Source organism: Haemorhous mexicanus, chromosome 3, assembly GCF_027477595.1.
Source record: "Haemorhous mexicanus isolate bHaeMex1 chromosome 3, bHaeMex1.pri, whole genome shotgun sequence".
NCBI classification, from domain to species: Eukaryota; Metazoa; Chordata; class Aves; order Passeriformes; family Fringillidae; genus Haemorhous; species Haemorhous mexicanus.
The window spans coordinates 70,889,727-70,910,897 of NC_082343.1; the positions used below are offsets into that span (position 1 = coordinate 70,889,727).

General features: G+C 42.3%; 1 protein-coding gene across 3 annotated transcripts in view; it reads left to right on the top strand.

Moving 5' to 3' along the window:
• Positions 1-21,171, top strand: part of FYN (FYN proto-oncogene, Src family tyrosine kinase) — a 140,513-nt gene that overhangs the window by 48,401 nt on the left and 70,941 nt on the right. For all 3 annotated transcript variants that reach the window (XM_059842274.1, XM_059842273.1, XM_059842275.1), the window contains exon 2: positions 13,523-13,593. The gene's annotated coding sequence lies outside the window, so the exon portion shown is untranslated. The remainder of the gene's footprint in view (positions 1-13,522; positions 13,594-21,171) is intronic.

Genomic DNA, 21,171 nt, shown 5'->3' on the forward strand with positions numbered 1-21,171 from the left:
TAGGCCATGGCACAGGCAGCTCTCTCACTGCCACTGCACACCTGGGGGGCTGGGGAAGGGTGCTGTGACTGCCCTGGGCTCAGGCCATCATTCCCTATTGTGCCACAGCACAGGAAGACCTTATCTCCAGTATAACTGGAGCCAGCAGGGTCTATGTCAGAGAGTAGCTTCCCTTTCCCCATGGCCCCCTTCACCCATGCTTTTAGAGTAAAGGGAGGGTTTCTCTGGCTAAAAAGCTGCATTTCACGAGGACAGGAACCAAGAGACAGTTCATTTCTATGGTGAGTTGCTATAAATAGCTTGCTCTGTTAACATAAATTCTTTCTGTGAATCCTACAAACAGGGTTTTATTCCAAGCCTACAAAACGCTTTGTATACCCTTGTTACTTTGTACGTGCTGGTGCTGGTGCTTCCCCCCACAAAATGAGAGGTAAGCCTGACACTTGCAGGGCAATGCTGCAAGTTCTGTTGATGGAGTAAAGGAGTCAGTCTTCCTAAACAGGCCTGTTACAGTCTTAATTTTTTACATCACTAATACCAAAAGGACCACTGGACATTTTTAAGGCAAGTAGGGCAGGACTTGCTGAAGTCCACACACATTGGTTTTTATGTATTCATCCAGGCTGCAATGTTTTCTATTGCTGTGCTCTCTACTAATGCTTACAGTGAGGCTGGGTCACAAGCTGTAGCTACTGCAAGCCTTGAAAGCTTTGCAGGGCTCTTAGGAAGCTTGTAATTGCTCCACTGTGAATCCTAGAGTGAGAAAGGACTTGCCTAGGAGGAAAATGTCTTCTCTTACTGCTCATGCAGTGAAAACTCTATGGACATAAATGGTCCCAGCTGTATGATATGTAGCTGTCACTCTGCACCCTCTTTTCTTTCTTTTACATAGTCCTGGTACTGGAAGCCCTCTCTTTGGGAGATGAATTTCAGTTTCCATTTAAATCCATTTCTGCATTTGACTATCTGATGCTCAGTCCACATCACCTCCCCCTCTTTGCATGAAACGGAAGCCAATGAGCTGTTGAAATTTTCAGAGAGCTGAAAGATGTGACCCAGAGGTGTCTGTCCGGAAAAGGGAAATGCTTTGGTGTTCAGGCAGTTGATAAAACACACGTGTTTATGGGGAACCATTGCTCTCTCTTACTTTTTGTCCTCTTCTTTTAAATGCATCCATCTCCTTGTGGAGAGCACTGTTTTCATTCCCCATACACGTGTATGGCAAGGTCAAATGCAGATGCCTTTTTTGATACCCTTCCATGCATGAGGTGCTTCAAACTACTTGTAGCTCTCTGTGAGGGTGGGCTGGAAGTGCAGTAAGCAGTGGATGGGCACATGTGTAGCCTGGGGAGAGGAAGCAGACCAAATACACTGGTTGTTGTCCAAGGTGAAAACTGCAGTGTGTGGTGAGCTGGGCATCTTGACAAGCCAGGTAACATTTCTGCACAGACTGTCCAGCTGCAGTGCCAATGGCTTTGTGGGACTGTTGTGATCCCAAACTCTATGGACAATTTGTCATTTGATGTAAAAGTATATGTGAGGAAAAGGAACCTCATGTTTTTGTCATGTGCAGTTTAGGTTTAAAATATGACTATTGATTAGCTGATGATGGTGGTGTTTACTGTTGCAATCTTCACAACTGGCCCTTGCAGCAGCTCCCAGACTGTGCAGATGGTTTTTTGGAGGGGATATTAATTAGCTGGCTTGCATATTCCAAAGAAAGAGGAAAAAAGGTCTTATCTCTGTTGCTCTCAGGCGTGCATCCCTCTTTTTTCCATAGGATTGTTATGGGTATGTACTTCCAGGGATTGTACCGTCAGCCTGTACCATTCATGCATTTTGTGGAGTTCATAATCGAACGCGTTCAGGGCTGAAAGTGGCACACGTGCTGCTCTGAATGCTCCTTCTCAGATGTCTCCTGCTGCTGGTAACCCACATTCTGCAGCTGGAGGCTGCGCTCCAGGCACCGCATGAATGGGGCGTCTTGTGCTTCAGCGAGGCAGAGTGAACTTGATTCTAGGTCAAAATCAAATGTGACATTTCCTAAATGCGTGAGTCCAAGCTAGTTACAGCACTAAAAAGCAGAGCCTGTGAGTACTTTCTGTGTGTTATTTCTCTGTGATTTACAGTCTATTTTACTCGAGATGGGAGGGACATTGAATGTGGGTTTATTATTCTGGATATACCTGCAAAACTGAGAGTAGGAAGAAAATAAACCAGTGTCACCTCATCACATAGGGGGGCAAAAGACTTACCCTTACAATACCAAAAAGCCACTTCTGTTGTTCAGGGTGAGGGATCCTGTTTACAAACAGTGGCCTAGATATTACCTGCCAGCACAGCTCCTTAAATCCGCAGCCTGCTTCTCCCTGCTGCCCTGTTCTTCCCCACAGTGCTCACAGGCACAGCGAGAGCAGGCAGTGACCCAGATGCGCTGCTCTGAAAGTGCCATTTGTTTCCAGCACTCAGCATGCTGGCAGATTTGACACATGGCTACACACGCATCCATCACTAGACCAAAATACGCCTCTCCTGTGCTGGAAGGGGTGTTGTATCAGATAAGCCACTGCTGACAGAGCCAGTAGCTGTTCACACATCCTCTGAGGTGTGTGGCAGTGTGGGTGCATGGGACACCTGCCCTCCGAATGTGGAAGGATTTGTTGAGCTGCATGATGCAGTCCTGGTGCTAATTTTTTTTTTGACTGCTTAAACTTTCCAGGGGGTTAGCAGGCAAGAATTTTGCTACTACATGCTTTGTTACCAATGCTACAAAAAAAGAAAAAGGAGAAAGGCCTTTTTCCACTTCTGTTTTTTGTCAGGGAATAGAAAGCTGTGTTCTTTCTCTTCTCTTATTCTGACTACAGCTTTACCTCTGATTCCCTTGAATACAGAGCTATTACATGTAAGTATGCAAATATGTGTTTATACAAATATGTATTTACACACACACACACATATATATATAATCACTAATCATAGATACATAGATATAGAAGGTTGTTGAAACTGGAACATAAAACTAGTTCTCTCTCCCCTCATCCAAGCTATAACCTCAATCAGTCTTTTTTTCACTTCTTTGTGGATACCAAGCCATCAAGTCTCATTCAGCATGACTAAACAGATATCCATTGATACCTCCCTTCCTCCCTCCACCTGCAGCACTACACATTATCTCACACTGCTGTTGCCATGGACAACATCAGTGTCCCTCAGCCAGGCCAAAATCTGTCCATCTCTTAGTTCCCTGTGTCTTAGCTCTGAGATCAGCAGATTCTTCTGCATACAGTGTATTTATAAATTCCCTGTGCTATCCACCCCACACAGATGAAATTCACATCTAAGTACTCATTTGTTTTCTTGAATTACTGCAACATCATTTCTCTGGCGCCTTCAGATTGTAGTTCCATCTGTCCAGAATGTCTTCACTAAAGAAATTTGTCCCATTTCCTCATTTTTTAGCAGTGTAACCTTCCCTACGCACTCCTCTACTGATTTCATCATTCAGCCCAAGATGCCTGTCTTTATCACCAAAGACCCTCCCTTCCTCTCTACTCCCATCTGCCAGCCAGCTCCAAGAGGGCATCTTTCTCCTCCAGCCTCCTGTGATGCCTGTCTCCTCCAGTGCACGAGCTGCTTTCTGACATGTCACTACAGATTTTCTGCTGACCTAACCCACCCGGTTAATATCAGCAGGACTACTTTCTTCTTGTCCTTTAGGTCTCTCCTTCAAAATGTTCTCTTTTTGTCTGGGGTGCAGGCAATGCAGAGCAGCTCACCACCCATCCTCAGCTTTCAGAGTGCAGCACTTGCGCAAGTAGTAAGCACTCATTGTAATTTTAGACCTTATTGAGATTAAGGCCTTAACCAGCATCTCCTGTCACTGCAGGCTTTTAAAAATAGGCTGAACATGCACGGTAATAGCAGCATGGTTGTAACCATGGCAATGGAAGGAAGGCAGGGTTTGCAGGCGGGGATCTCACCAGACCACCTGGCGTGTCTGAGGGCTGGACCAGGGCGACGCAGGGGAGAGGTTTCAGGCTCAGGAAGGGACTGTCAGCCTCAAAACACATCTTTTTTCCCCCAGCCAGGTGAGGTGGCCTAATAAAAAGAATAACATAAGTATAGTTGTTCCTGCCTTGGGCAGGGAAGCCACCTGGATGGTCATTCAAGGTCCCTTTTGCTCCTGTAGCTCTGCTCTAATAGACAGAGCTGACTTCTTGTCCGTGTGCCGTGTGTTGGAGCGCATGCCGATCTTCTGCTGACACCAACAGAAGGCCTCTGAACATCAAGAAACCAGAATATCCTCATTAAGGATCTTCTTGGAGGATAGGAGAGTAATGCATCACTCTTTGAGCGGAGGCTGGCTTTGTGCAGCAATAAAGCATGAATATTAAACAGGAAATCAATGACACTTCTGAAACATGTCTGAGACAGAAATCCAGATGCTGTATGGGGATATAGGCCCTTAAGCCTTATGTCTATGCTACTCTTTTTCTTTTCTTTTTCTTTTAAAGCTGCATCTGCATAGTTGGTTGTGTAAGAGGGGGGGATAGCAAGAGAAAAACCAGATCTTTTAGCCTAGTTTCCTGAGGAAGTGGGGGTTAGGCTGTTACTCAGTGTGTTTGTACACCAGTCCTCCTCTTTACAAGTTGGCAGGCTGTCTCCAGCCAGGGAGGGGCCTTCAGGGGCAGCATTTGACTTCCCTGCCCTTTCTCCAGGGCATTAGCTGCTGCAGGGACATGGGCAGGGCGTGGTGGCAGCAGGAGCAGGGTGCTGCAGACCCCCTGGAGCAGCTGAGCAGTGGCTGCAGCAGGGCTTGTGCAGCAAATGGGACTGGGCACCAGGCATCTGGGGCTGTGGGAGAGCCAGGAGCCCAGGGATGCAATGTGGGAAGGACTCTCATTGTAAAGCTAGCATCACACGTCCAGATGAGCTGGAAATTCACTTGCATTAGTTCCACTGATCAGGCATTTGCTTAGTCTTGAAAAACAAAAGAGGAAAAAAAAAAAAAAGGAGGTTATACTGAATAGTGATGACATTTATGACATTTTAAATCCTTAGAATATTTCAGCAAAATAAATGATTTTGTGTGGCTTCTGCGCTGCAAAGAGGTTTATATTAATGTAGCACAATCCTGGAATTACATGAGCCTTGTATTTTTCCAGTTCACACTGGGACACTTGATTTCTGAGGGAAAACCTGTTGTCTTTAAGGGCAGTGTGAAAGAATAAAGACTTGATCTAGAGCTTGAGGCTGAAGCATTACATCAATGCAAAATCTTTTCATTCATAGTTCTAGTGTGTTGTCCTGAGAATTTAATTTCCTGTTTGCACTATGGAAGAGTCTTTTTTGGAAGCCACTAAAGAGCAGGTGGTTTTTGAAGGTAAATTGTCAAAATACAGTACATTTTTGTGGTTGGTCCTCTTATTTATTAATGTATTTATTCATGTTATTTCCTGAATATAGAACCCAGCAACATAAAGTCTCATCATTAAAGTAAGTAAATAAATAATCAGTGAAGTAGCATGACAGCCCTCTTTCTTTTTTTCTTTTTTTTTTTTCACTTATCCCCATCCTCAGCCCATTGGTGAGTTTTCCTAGGTTTTGCAATGCTTCTCAGATTTCAAGGTTATATTCCCTTCCGTTTTGTCTTATGTGACAATGAAGGACCTTATTTATTTTCTTTACTTGTCTCACTATTAAAAAAAAAAAATAAACCAGAAAGTCAAGTTTTTGTTCTTCTATTTCCAGTACTCTTGTTTATTTTGAAACTTCCAGAAAGAGATAAGAAGAGCTTAAGAAAAACGCTCTCCAGAGTAATCCCTTAAAGAGCAGCAAACAAACACTGCAGATTGGTTCTAAAGGCTGTGCTTCCTTTCTGGGGAGGGAGAGAGGTGGGGAGAGAGGATGTTTTCTTTTTAGTTCTGCTCTAATCATCCGATCTGGGATTTGATAAGCTCCACACGTCTGAAACCGCTGCCTCCTCCTGTCTTCCCCCTTCCTGCCTCTCAGAAGATTAAAGTGAACATGGCAAAAAGGAAACAGTTTATTTTCAGCTTGTTGTAGTTAATAATTAGTTTACAGTGCAGCATTCTCATTGTTTGTATTCTAATCGTGTTGCTATATTCTTTTCTTACACTGTTTACTTTTCACATCACAGGACTTCTTTGATACAGAAATAGGTTTACAAATAGCCCATTCTTGCAGAATTTCAGCCTCTTTTCAACATTTTTATATTGCACATCAGGAAGTGTGGCACATGTAGGTGGGGTATCTTCTGCAAAGGCTCACCTTGCCTGCCCCCCCCCATGCTTTCTTTTCACTCTCTGACAATTTGGAATTACAGCAGTCATGAAACCACAATAGGAAATGATCAAGCCATTAAAGTGTTACATGTACAAGATATAAGTATCATTTGGCTCATTTAATATTAGCTAAATCCATGTATTGACTGAACTACAAGAAGTGCTTAGTAAACACCCCCAATTTGTCCTAAGAGATACTTGTGCTGAATTCTTTCAACCTTTACAGCCTCAAAGTAAATTTGCCAGGACTTTGAGACTGTGTGTTCCCATGTGTGTATTTTTAATGATTTCTTCCATAATGGGAATGGCTGACATTATGGGTACTGCAATGTTGCAACACTAGCTTATATATTCTACATATATTCTCTGTGTGTGTGTTTATTGTATGTCATGGAAAAAATATCCTTAATTAAAACCACGCACACTGATCAAAGCACAAAAATATTTATTGTATAACTACGGTTCTCTCTTAAGGGGAAGGGGATATTTGTTTATAATAACAATTGCTTACAAAAGCAAATTTTGTATACAAAAAACTACATTTGCATTGCAATGTAATTGCACTTCTAAATGGCCTTTTCTGCTTCTGCAGAAGTTTTGTAAATACACTGTTTAGCCAGTTTCTGCTAAAGGTCCTTCTGGGTCAATCCTGTATCTTTAGAAGGAAGGCATTTTCTTCTTTGAAACAAACTGGAAAATCAATTATTAAAACGAAAGCTTCTGAAACCTTGAATTATGCATGGGGGTTTTTTGCCCTGCTGTATTTTTTAACTTTCATAATGGTGTGACTACTTATTTCTGGCCATAGAAGTGTTTCACTGATGCCACTGGGATACTGGGCAGGTAAGGATGAACAGGCTGAGGGTCTGGGAGAGGGATGCAGCATTGGCTCTAGCTACCATGTCCCCGCATCACTGTCTGCCTGTGCCTTCCCTCAGCCCCAGAGATGCCCAGCAGCATTTCTAGGAGCCAGCTCAGAGGGATGGAGAGTTCAGTCTATTTTTAGGACTATGGTCTCCATTCATTTATTTTTTAAAAAATCGTTTTGGGCATAGTACTTCTCATTTTTCTGCAAAGTGAAATGCAAGTGCTCTTCCCGTAATTAATGAAGTATTTTTTCTACTATTTAGAGAACTGAAGTGTGCTGCTGCAATCACATGCCCCTCATATGTAACTCTCAGTCTGAGTGCCTACTCAGTATTGAGCTTGCTAATAGCTTCCCCTATGGATTGCTCAGCCCCCGTGGCTGCCCACGGCCTCTGACCCAGGGACAGGAGTTCCAGGGGAGGCTGAGCTGTGCACAGCATGTGCTGGCTTTCAGCTCACACAGAGCTGCACACTTGCTTCTCTCCCCAGCAGTGCCGATGACCAGGGGTGCCACAGGGTGTGGGTTCTTCTCAGAACACTTTCAAAAGGCAGGATTTATGAATGGGCCGTGAGTGCCATCGCCATCACCTTTCTGTCACCAGTGGCTTTCTGTCACCAGTGCCATTCTCCACGTGCTCACCCTGACCACTGGCTGTCCCACTGAGGGTTTCTTAAAGCTGTTGGCATCTTTTGATTCTTTGCATCTGCCTCTGCTGGGTCTCTGTACACATCCACCCTCTCTGCCTGTACTGGCGCTTTCCACACAGGAGTTGCTGGTTGGATGGTGCCGTGTTCCCAGATCCCAGCTTTATGCTTTCAGCTCTGCTGAAAAAGCCAAGCTGATGCATGGAAAAGGAGTTGTGAATGAAGATTTTGTTTAGTTTATCCAGCTTGAAAGTAGAGAAAGGGGATATCACCAATACTGAGCTGGCAGTATCGAAGGGCTTGAACTGCCTGGGTGAGGGGCACAGCCCAGGGTGAAGGAGAGCAAGCAGCTTTGGCAGGGCTGGGAGCCACAGAACATGGGCAACAGCTGACAGCAGCACATCTGCTAAAGGTAAGTCAGTATAGCAGCTCAGCTTTTGATCTTTAGCACAGTTTGTGGGTTTCTTTCTCTTCATAGCTCCATTTTATTAAATCAGAAGAAGTTCGAGCAAAGCCTCTGTGTTTTCCCGGTGTTTTCCTCCCACATTTCCTGTTTCTTAAGACTTGTTGCCACTGCAGTGGTGACTTTGCATCTGAGTTCCTTTTGCTCCAAATGGAAAGGGCAGACGTGTTTTTAGACAGGAACAAGTTTAATGGTGCAGATAAACATTCTTGTTTTGAAACTACTAAACTACTTTTGGACTCCTTTAACAGAGGGACTTAGTTATCCTTATTTACATCCTGCGTGTGCGGAAGCTTTCCAGTAACTGTTTTAGAAACCCAGTGACTTTGACATGAAAAAATGCAGAGTGCCTCTCCCTTAGCCACTGTCCTCTTTCCAAGTTTTGGCACTGTTGCATGGGAGGACAAAGCACTAGAATAGTATTGTCTTAGTATAAGTCTTCTAATAGTGTTGGTGGTTGGTGGTTTTTTTCCCTTTGCGTTTGTCCAGGATTGTGTCTGGACTTGTTGCAAGAGCAGATTTTGTTGGGAGCTCTCTCTTTCTGCCCTCAGTTCTCTCTCCCCAAGCCTGTTGATGACAAGGCTTTTTCATATCATGTGCCAGCTATCTGGGACCTCACTTAGAAAAGGGGTGGTTTCAGGCTAACAGGGAGGCTTTTGTCTCTGTGTAAGAACAAGCCTATAAGCTTCCCTTAAACTTTAAATGTTTTATTGTTGGAAAGATTTCAGATGTTCACAGGATAAGGGCTCTTTATATGTAATCTGGCATTGCACAGTAAAGATTACTTTATGTAAGTTAAGATGTGCAGTTCCTTTATAAACTGGCTGTGTGAATTCAGCGTGTAGGATATTGTTTTTCTCCTGTTCAATGTTGCTTCTAGAAGGGGTTTCTTGGTTTTGGTCAGTTGGAGGTTTTTTTGATTAGTTGGTTCTTGGTTTTAGTAAGGTTACAGATCTTAGGTGGTGGGAATAGGTGGAAAATCCTGCATGCACTCTATTAAAAACTGAACATGTGTGCTTCCACAGATTTGTTCAAACAGCAGTGTCAGCAGAGTCCTGGGTGACAAAATCCTCAACCAGTCTGTAAGGGGTAACTCGAGATTGTTAGAACAGAGTCCTAGTAACCTACTACTGAAAAGAACTTTCTGGACCAATTCATGCCCCCAAATCTGTGTGGTCTGATGTAGTGTAACATAAGCATGACTGACATTGAAACAGATAAAGAAGGCAGGCTATTACTCTGAAGAGTAACAGCCAAAACTAACCAACACTTTCTTTTCAAAGTGGATCCAGCTCATTTACTGGTTACACATCCTGATCCTGATGTTCCTTTGTAAACTGTTCAGCATGAAAAACTTAATCTTCCTAGTTTTTGCCAAGTAAAATAGCAGCCCAAGCACCAGGAATGCCTGCTTCTACTTGAGGTTTGAAAAAACAGCAGCAGAAGCATGTTGCTAACAGAAAACTGACAGATGTTCATAATTATGTAGATTTTCTTCTGTGTTTGAGTGCCATAAACTCAATTGCATCTACTGGCATTTGAAAAGTATGTAAGACCACTTATGACTTCAACCAGCCACTTCCCCCAGCTGGGTGAAACTCATATGAACTGCAACATGTACCAGACCAGCACCCTCTGTGTGGCTGCTTTTATGCTTTCAGTCATGTTATTATCTGTTTTCAATGGTGAGTAAATTGTCACTGAACAGTTTTTGCTTCAATGAACAATCAGGAGTTTTGTGGGTTCACATCTAGGGTTATTCACAGTGCATTTGATTCAAAGACCCTTGAAGTTGGTGAGTGCTGATGGATTTGGGAGTGCGGGGTTGAGAAAAAAGTACTTATCATGTCTGCTCTCAGTGATTTCTCTTTGTCAGTAGTAATAAACTTAATTCTGATTCCAGTATGAACTGACAAAAACACATCTGAAAGCTGATGAGGAAAAGTAGAGGTTGTCTCATGAAGCAGACAATGACATGAAACAGAACACACAAATGATGTCTAGTTATGCTGCTTGCCACATCGTTTCACAAAATACTTCTTTACAAAAAGAAAGTAACTTTTCCACAAGGCTACATAACTACACTGCTGATATACATGTAACACTAGGAGGGGGATGTGGGTTTTTGGTAAAAGGAGGCAGTTTGTTGAAGCTCGTGCTGCCCATAGGAAAAGGCTGGTCCTGGCAGATAATAACTCTGATTAGCCCCCAGAATTGTTTTGCTTTTCTTTAATGTTTCCAATCATGTCGCTCTGAGATTCAGCACTTTTTGTGTCCATTGGTGTGCAAAGGATTTTCTGTATCTTGCCATGTAGGAGGAGATGCTTGGACAGCTTTCATTTGGACACTGGTTGGAGAAACTGTTTGTTTCCTCTTTTATTTGTTATACTAATTGTAAAAGAAGCCTATATTGTCTTGAGGCCTGTATTAATTTATTTTGCATCTCCTGTGCTGTGCTCTCCAAAGTGGGCAGAGCTTTTCTGAAAAGTGCTCATCAAAATTTGGAGATATGTATCATGATCCAAAGCCTTCAAGAAAAAGGAATATTTCCCCTGCATTCTTGGGTAAAATGAAAATCATTAAGACTAAAATTGAGTTGTGTATGGGCCTCCAGATTGAACACAAATAAAGAGTGAATAATCTTTGGTTTACTCTGCATGCTATGTCCCGCCCTCACCCTCAATTATGCAGCAAAATCCTTCCCTTCCCTTCTCCCTCCCTGTCCCATCTCCAAGCCTCTCTTCTCCTTTGTAGCCTCAGAGATAGAGCACATTTTTCACCATCATCTAAAATCAAGAAAAAGGCTTCTCCAGGCCTTCTATCTGCCATCCTTACAGTTCTGAAAATCTTGCAGGGCTAGAGATGTGGCAAATTGTGTGGCTGCCTTGGATTTAACAAGACACTCTTTTCCCTAGTCCTTGTGCTAGTTTTGGTCATACATGGTCTCAGTGAAAGGCTTGAGCTAGACTCTCTTGGCATGTATAAAGGAGCAGCATGCTGTAACATGGGAATGTTCCATATTACGAGTGGAGCTGTATTCTTGGTCCATCCTTTCCATCTTTTCCTCCCTTTTACCCTAGAGTTAGCACAGGCCTCATTTTATTTTATTTTATTTTATTTTATTTTATTTTATTTTATTTTATTTTATTTTATTTTATTTTATTTTATTTTATTTGTTTGTTTGGGGTTTTTTCAGCCATTCCTCAGACAAACTTGTCTGAAGAATTTCCCCAGTTTGGTTTAATCCTGGTTGCTGCACAGGCACTTGTGCTGAGGTGAGGGAGAAAGGGAGAGAGGAAGGGAGCTCTGCCAGGGCTGCATCCAGAAGCTCCACACCAGTGCTGGGGGCAGTTCAGCCCCTTTTGGCAGTGATGCCAGCCCTTGCCTTTCAAGTATTCCTGGGACTGGCAGCAGGGAGTACAGAGTTCCCTTATTTGTCACTCCTCTGAGGAAATTTTTTAATCAGTCTCATGGTGTAGAAGAAAATAATGAGCTAATCCAGAGTTGAGGTGCCATTGGATTGTTTTGGATCTGGCTCATTTCCTAAGCTTCTAACTTTTCTGCATGCAGATTTTATCCAATTAGTTCGGAGGCAGAAGTAGAGTTTCTTGACTTGATGTTTTCTTTCCAGGCCAAATGCCTGGAAGCTAGGGAGGGAAATAGATGGAGCTGGAATAATAACCACCTTCCCTGAGTTTGAGCAAAGCAGTTAAGACCCACTTTTTTTTTCAATGTTTTCGTGAACTCTGCCAAGCTGTACAAAAGGTGATGGGAGAGGAGGGGGTGTTCATTTTTTTTCTTTATTCCTTGATATATTCACTCTTTTTCTCAATTGCTAAACAAAGAAAGCAAGCAGAGAAGATGCTTACGTTTTTACTTTTCTGTTGGAAAATGTCTGTTCCTAAAACAGCCTCCTCTGACTTGTAATGATGCTTTTTTTTTTTTTTTCTCCCCACCCTGATCCCTCCACTCAAATGAAGTCTGAGCTTTATAATATCAAATGCCTGCTTGCTAATCAGGACTTAGAGCAATGTGATTCAGTTTCCACGTTTTAGAGGAATATTTATTTGGTTATTCCTTAATAGAAATTCTAATTTTGTAACTGCTTTTTATGTAATGATGACCAGTAAAAATAATTTGATTTAAGAAGCCATTCCCCTCTTGTTTCCTGTTTATGCCTACAGCATCTTTCAGGAGCGGTGCTGGCACAAGAGTTGCTGTTTCTGCAGCTGAGGCAGGTTTTCATGATCAGTAGTGCAGGGCTCCAAGTCATCTGTGTATAGCTGTGAAGTTACTCATCCAGCAGTAATTTCACAGATATCTCTCTGGTGAAAAGTTCAGCCATGTACTTGGGGGAGAACGGGACTTAGAAGCAGTTCAAATTTAGTCTGGCTTCACTGGTGTGGACACCTGGGCACTGAAAGTTATGTTCTTCTCCATTTGCTGCACAGTTACCCCTCCCAGCCCTGAGCACCAGCAGAATCCTCGCCTCCTCCTCTTCTAGGAGTTTACAAACTAAACATTTTAACATCATTGTTAGTCTGTGCTCCATGAGTTATTCTTTCAAAGATTTCGCCTTAAGGGAAAATAAAGCTTAGCTGTCATTTGAAATTTACTCAGGGTCTGCAAAATGATGGCATTTGTCACTTTTGCTCTCCATCTTCTTCAAACAGGCCCTAGAGTGTGTCAAGCTGGATATTGTGTTGGCTTCCTTCTTCTCCCTCTTTGTTCTCCTAGAGAATGCCAAGTAATTAATACAGTCTAAAAGCGAAGTGTGGCACAACCCCTTTTTTCCCTTTGTGTAGTTTTCAAACAAGGAGGCTGTCATGAACCTACGTGCATCCAATTCCAAAACCAGTTTTTTAAAACAAAATGACTTAGAGATACTGGGTTGACCAATTTTTTTAGGGTTGGATGTAAAATAATTGGCACGCTTGCTGTGGGCTGCTGTGCATTTCTTGTTGTTGACCTTGTCTCCCTGAAGTCTGAATAGCCATCACGTCAGTGACACTGATGTGTCTGAGCAGTCTGAGGGAGTCCTGCAATTATTTTAATATCTTCCCTAATACTAGTGGAATTCAATAATTAGTTGTGAAGGTTCAGATCCAATTAACTCCTTCCCTAAACCAGGAAAAATGGTGGAAGTTGGTGATAAATGTTAGTAGAGAGAGAAGAAAGTGTCACATAATTTGTGGTGTTCCAGTCACTTATTGTTTTTCTCCCTTTCTCTCTTATTTTACAGGGCATGTTTTCGAGCCATTTGTGAGGAAATGTGGTGAATGTAAACTTGCTCTCTTCGGGGGGGAAATTGTGGTAAGTGGTGCTGTCTTGATCATTTTTGGTTTTCAACAAGAATTTTAGAAAGATTGTTTTATCTTTTTTCAGTTTTAATTTTTTTTCTTTTTTTTTTTTAAGCTCTGGAAAATAAAGAGATATAGTTGATTATATGTGTTCTTTCTCTGGTACAGAGACTCGCAGTTTGAGAAGCATTGACAGAGAGCAGCATGCTGGGCCTCAGGGCAAGGAATGTGTTTTCATTTGCTCCAGTGGCATCTGCTTATTGTGTTTGTAGCTGTTCCATTCTGCTGAAGAGTGGTTGAGCTAAAACCTGGAGTAGAAGTAATAAAAAGGCCTAATTAAAAACCAAGGGGTACAAAAAAAGCATGCTAGCAGTATAAAAGATCAGGAGAAAGGAAATGCAGAGGGAGTACCTATTTCCCAAAGTGGTGGGGGTGTCCAGTCCCTCTACAATCTTCCCATCTCTTCCCAGAATGTCTGACTGACACCCTTGCCGTGTGGAACTAGGATGATTTGCTTATGTCTGAGAGATAAGGAGATGGTTAATGTGTGCTGTACCAGTTTTCCCATTCCTCCTTTCCATACCAGATGACAAGCTTTGCTGCTTGTCTGACTGTATTGGGTGCAACACTTCCAGAGGCATCAGCCTCCAACAGACTTCTCTGGTCCTCAGTGCTCTGGAGATATGGCACATCGTGTGTCTGTGCTGCTGAGCTGCACCACTCTGAAGTAGAAGGAGAGAGAGAAGAGCAGGAGGTAATTAGTGGCATGTCCCAGCTAGAAGGAAGTGATTCAGAGAAAGCCCTTCAAACTTGCAAAAAATAAAGGCAGCAGATCTGGAGCAGTTAGTGGGCTCATCTTGTTTTTCCCTCTAGGAGACCGTCAATATACACAGTTCTGGATAGTACCAATCAATCACCCTTGGGAAAAGAAACATGTCAGCAGAAGACTGTGTTCCTGCTTTCCCTTGGACAAGCAGGATATTGGACTGGTGCTTTTTCTCCAGGCAGAACGTGCAGATTGCAGATGAAAACTGGCTTATTCTCCACTGGCAGAAGACTTAAGAGTCAGATAGCCTGCAGGGTAGAAAACCGAAAATTAAAGACTGGCTCTGCGAGAACACTTGCTCTTTTCTACCATTTAAAAACTCCTAGATGTTGTTACATCCTATAGAAAGATCTGGATTAGCTAGCAGATGTTTAAATGTAGATCACTTACCCTTCTGCAGAACATTTACTCTAAGAGACAGGAAAAGAGGATAGTCAAGCCCAGAAATTAACAAAGAAGCTGGCCAAACACATGAAAAGTCCTGCCCAGTTGTTCCTGGGTAAACCCTACTGCAGCTCATTCTTTTAAATTATTTTCTCTCTTCTGATCAGCTTTTCTGACAATTGTGCATGTTATAAGTTTGCATTATATCCCTATGAACAATACAAACAATTTTTTAACTAGAATTTGGTTGTAGGGTCACAGATGAGCCACAGACCAGAGCATGAGTTCATTAGTCCATGAGATTTTGTGGTGACTTCCACAAAACTTTATGACTTTGCTACAAACTATATTTAGTTTTCTTTTTCGTGGTAGTACTGATACTTGATCCTAAAAGTTGTCCAGTGTTCTTCCTTACAGATTGGCTGAACTTTGTGTGGAGTATGACAAAGTTCACAGGTGAAAGAGGAGGACTATTTGGAAATAGTGATGCTATGCAACACCAAAGAAAAAAAAGTTTGTCAGCAGACCTGGTAGTTGGATGGTTGTGTTCTAATTTCCATTCAAAGATGCTTGTTAAGGCCAGCCTGGTCTCCATGGCTGACCTTCGTAAGAGAGCACAGTTCAGGAGCAGCAAGGGGAAAGTGACAGAAGCATGCTTCTTAGAATTGTGGAATGGAATAATCCTGGTTGGAAAAAACTGCCACGAAACTGCCAAGAAACTCGTACAAACTGTTGTCTTGTCCAAACCCCCACTTGAAACAGGTCCTATTAGGTCAGGTTGCTCAGGGCCTTGATTTTCAAAATTCAGCTGGCTGGAAACTTTACAGCCCTTCTGGGCATCTGTTATGTCTGACCATCCTCAGAGGGAAAAAGGTGCTTGCTTCTTGCTTCTTGCTGTTGTTTGCTGTCTGTCAGTGCAAACTCTGCATCTTCTCTGCCTGTGAGAGGGAACTCTTGAAGGGGATCTCAAAATCAGCAAAGTTGCTTCACGTGGCTCCATGGAAATTGGTGTCATGCAGATGCAGTTAACTTGCTAGTGGGGGGAAAAAACAAATGACAATCTAGTTCACAGAGGTTCTACTTGGGCGATGTTTCTCAACCTATAGTTGATGTTCAGACTCAAAGAGCATGGCTGCTTGGCTTGGTTGAATTCTGAAATGTGGAAGAGGATTAGCTGGCAAACTGAAAACTGCCATCTTTCCTCACTTGCTTATAGTGATGTATGTCAATGAAAAGAGGCACTTCTCACTGCTGGGTTGTAAACACCCAGGAATTTTTTCAAGCCAGTCTGGAGCTGGGTTTGTGCACCGGGATTTTGCTCTAAAATTTGTTTTCCTGCAGCCATTAAGATACATAAACAGAGTGTAAATTTTCTTTGTTTTCACAGCTGTTCTTTTCATGCTTCCCACTTCAAACTATTTGCAACATCTTATTTTGAGGTAGAATAATCAGAGACCTTGATTTTCTCATATGTGAGGATCTCTGAAATATCTCTGACCCTACTATATGTTTGCCTATGGCATTACAAATTCCCAGAGAGTTTAAAAATAATCGCAGAAAATGTAATGGCAAGGAAACAGTTTTGCCCAGCCTCTGTCCCTAACCTACTGAATCCAAGAAGTACTGGACATCAAAAAGGATGTTTTGAATTTATCTTGACATAGCTCAGAGGCTCAGCAGTTATTTGTTCATCTTGTATCAAAGTCCTAGAAAAGGTCATGCAGCCTCTAGATCAAAAACTCATAATGGATTTAAGAGCTGATTAGAGATGTATACTTGAATGCTGGGAGGGGAATCTTGGCTGAATTTAAAACTCCCTCAGCTAAGCTGATGACAGTGTGAGAAGACCCTTCATTTGATGAGATTTCTGTGAAGCAGCCTCGTGGATGCCAGAGCAGATATTCATGTGGCACTGTAGGTTGTCCATGGCATGTCACGGAACGGCCACCCTTCCACATCACAAGGAGTCACAAGAAGCCTGACTGATGTAGAACAGAAAACCTTGGGGTGATCTCTGTTATATTTTCTCCCACAGTCACACTGCTCTTTGCAAGTCCACACTACCCTTGAAACTCTTGCCTTTCATAACATTTTTTGTATTTCTAAGCATGACTTACACTGGAGAGTTTGGGGTTCTGTCCCTGTCCCTGGTTACAGCCATCAAGACTGCTGTACCATAAACTTGACCTGCATTTTCCTGCACCAGGTGTGCAACTGAGCATTCATCCATTTCCTATAGATTTGCTCTTCCCAGAAAAGCTGTGAATGCTTCAAACACAGGTCTTGATGCTGAATGTGTATCTCAGGGCCTGGGAGTCCATGGCTCTTTTCCCTCCGAATTTTGACAGAGATACCTTCCCAAGTTGAGGGGGTTTTGATGTTTCAGCTGAAATCTGAGAAGCTTTGCTTCTATTTGCATACTTCTCCGTAGACTAGAAGCAACTGCACATCTTAAACAATGGATTCAGTTATTATATCAGTAGCTCAGATATATCAAGGAAAATTTGGATTTCTGCTAATACTTTCATCTGCTATTTTGGGGGTTTTTTCCCCCCTATTAGAAGAGTCAGGTTTTTCTTCTCTCTTTCCTTAAAAAAAAAAATAGCGTGTATTGGCTGCTTTGATTTTAAGAAATTATATAAAACCAAATTTTATATATTTATATAAGAAATTGTATAAAACCAGTAAATTTGTTTGCCTTTAGAAAGACTGTGATGCCCTGTGCGTTCCTGGGTGTCCAATTTGTATGGTACAATTATTTATATCCCTGATGTCTACCAAAAATGCTATTGAACTTCTCTTGGTAATTCTTCACACCTGTCAGGTTTCTGACAGAAAATGTTAGAGAGCAACTATGTATTATCTGTGCTCTCACTACAAAAATAAGCTGCTGGGGCTTTATTACCTGTATTCTACCATCTACAATCCACAAGAGGATTTGCTCGACTCATTAGCTGTTCTCTGTAATTAGGGCTGACCTGGTGCATTTTGGTCCTATTTCTAGCAGCTTTTAGTTTTCTGAAGTCATTCATTTGGGCACTGATGTGCCTCAGTAGTGTTCTTCTGTTGCTTATCTTCATTATCCCTTCCTATGGGCTGAAGATTATCTTTCTCCTTAGGAAAGAAAGTGTGGGAAACGCTTGAACATTTTGATATATTGGGGGCTTACCAAGATTTGTTATGCTATGCTTGTAATTCCTTCAATTTTAGTCTGTTTCTCTTCTTCCAGTCTAATCCGTTCAGAAGATGTGAATGTGGACGCTGCTGGGTGTAGTAAATGTTAAATCTGGTCCATAAGATTTCTGAGGAATGTGGTTTGCCCCCTGCCCAGAACTGCATGTGTCCAGTCCCAACCAGTCTGGATTTAGTCTGCTCTCTGTGAAGCATTGTTATACTTGTGTTCACTTTATTAAATCAGATAACCCTACACAGCGAGGTTACCTTTCAGTCTTCTGCATAAGAGATATTTGTGTCTCAGACTCTGTAATTTTCCTACATTTCACTGGTAATTCATTTAATATAGCTTTTTGTCCCTTCTTCCCCTCCTGCACCCACCCCGCCCATAAAGTTTGAGGTGATCCAATTGTTGGAGTTACTCAGCAAAAGAGAGTTGATCTGTGGGCCATCTATGTGCATGTCTGTCCTGCTGTAGCCAGTGGAGAAGAAATAGGAAGGCCAGGTAAAACAGCAGATGGAGCAGAGCACTTCACACAAGAGAGCTGTATTTCCCAGCTCTCTTGGCTGGCTCAATGGCAAAGATGTTTGCAGTGGGTCACGATGTTACAGCAGCTTGAGTATCCATGACAGGGTTTAGCAAGTGCTAAATTGGTTGTGGTTCATTGGTTTATTTTAATCTAGATAATAAGCCTTCCAGTTGCTCTGCTAAAAGAAAAACATTACATTTTGAAAATTCAGATGTTTCATTAGGGAGTGTTGCATCAATGTTGCTCTTTTCTGTATGTGCCTTGGTGCAGTTGGTACAAAAGCTCTTGTTCCATCACTCGGGCATGTTTCACAGCTTACGTTCGTTCCCCTTCCTCCCGTGCAGAGAACTGGATGCAAACACCGACCTGATACAGAGCCATGCCACCCTTCAGGTGCTCAGAATTAACTATGGAGCAGCCTTGCAGCTGCTCTCATGGCCAGCTCTGATCACCCACAGCAAAACTGCAGCTTCAGGCAGGCAGGTGCCACCCAACTGGTCGTGGGATCCTGGAGCCTTGTAGGTGGGATCTCCAGGGAATTCAGTTGCTAGGAAGCATCACCTCCTTAGTGAGCTCTTGCAAATTAAGGTTTATTTTTTCAGAGGTTAGTAATTTAGTCATGTTTGGGAGTTTTCTGCAGAGATCAAAACACAAAGATCTTGCCTTGACACTTTGCAAGTTTATGGTCCAAATCACAAAACCTCTCAAGCTGTTCAAGGAGAGACCAGAAGCTTTTCACAAGAATAAATCACTTCAGTTTCCCATGCCTTGCTTCAGAATTAGCTTGAAAAATTTTGGCTGACGTCATGCCAAAAATCCAAAACAGCAACAAAGCAAGGGGGAAAAAAGCCTCCCAGCAGACACCCAGCATGGAAAATATTGCCAAACTTGGGTCTGTTTGTGCCAAGTTTATAATCAGGCAGCAACAGGGTCTTAGTAGGTAATGCTCTCAACCCACAGCTAATGAGCCCTGCAGTGTAGGGAGTGAGGAACACTCACTCCCTGTGTAGAGAGAGCCTGCATAATGCTGTGTGCAAGACACAGATCATATCTGGGAATAAAAAGAAAGGAGAACATGATCTCTGGGCATCAGATAAGGCCGTTTCTGTGGATATTACTCTTACTTAAGGAATAAGTGTTGTAATGACAAATAAATCTATAGGTAGAGTATAAGGCATGTGGGCAAATGTAGATTTTCCTGACCTAAGTGTGCTGTATTTTGCAGTCCCAGCCACAGCACTGCTTTTATTCTATATTTCTTTTATGAAATACAGGAGGAGGGAGATGGTTAAAGTAATTTTCTCAACATTAATTCTGCCTCATCAATACTCCATGGATTTAATAGATTTTAGAGTTACAGTCTTTTGGGAGACTATTTTATCAGCCAGGTTCAGTGGAGGTTGCTGAAACTACATGGGGGACAGAATGCATGTGTGTGTTTGTGATACAGGATGCTGTGGTATCAGGATTTAATTATTATGGGATTTGCTTAGGAGATTTCTCTGTGCTATTTGTGAAGCTTTATGTTGGGCACTAAATATATTGCCTGTAGGCAAGTGATCTCTTCAATAAGAGTTTGGCATGGATCTCCAGGTACAAGTGTGTCTGTTTCCACCTCATAGCATAAGCACACTGCTCTAGTTCTTCATCTCTCATTATATCTGCCTCTCATTAAATGCTCATCTGACACAAATGTAATGAAACTGCATATAAAGGATCATGAAGAGGAGGAGAGATCTCATTGCAGATTACCAAAGCTGAATATTTTTGGACATTGAGTTATTTATATTATCATTCTGCTAAGCTCAAAGATAAAAGAAAGCCTTGGATGCAATTCAGAAAAATCAGGAACAGAAACTAGTGCAAAGATGATGCATTAATGCGTGTCTTGAGAGTGCCTGTAGTGCTGTATCACAATACCCATTCCAAAATAAAAATTAAGATGGGTGGATCCTGAAGGCCAGTGCTCAGTGATGGGGGAGATTGATGGAGTGTGACACCTGCTTGAGGTGTCACACTCCATTAGCTGAGGTGGAAAGCTGTTAGGGAGTGTGCCACATCCTTCTGCCCTGCTAGCAATGGGCAACAACATTCCTGTGCTCCAAGGGGTCCTCTGCAGCCTCCACTGGTCTGGAATAGTCAGCTCTTCCCAAGACATATTATCGGGGAACTCACTGGTGGTGATTTTTAGAAAATATCCAGTGAGCTTAAATTCATGACAAGTTTGTGTTCGTGTTAGCTCTGAAAACCTCAGAGGTTTATACAACCTTCTCATAAATAGCATTTTGTCCTGGTGACCTTTATACCTGTTCAGCACCCACCTATAGGAGTCTACCTAATATAGCAAGTCATATTGCTGCTATTGTTTTTAAGAAGAAATAATAATAAAAGATTCAACTGTGTAAATGTCATTCCTGCCCAGCCCGTTTAGTATTACAAGACATGGAGAAGTCTGCTCTGAGATTTTCCCCTTGGCAAAAGCTTGGAAAGCCTTGAATATTGTGTGCATCCTTGATCGTGTCATGCAACAGTAGTAATGAAAAATACAAACTCTACTATCTCATTCTGCTAGAGTTTTGAATGCTGTGCTGAGTGCTGAGCACTAGTCTTCCTAATCCTACAAGGGGGTGTTGAATCCTGTAACAACCTTCCAGGAGAGCTGTGACATAGCTGCCAT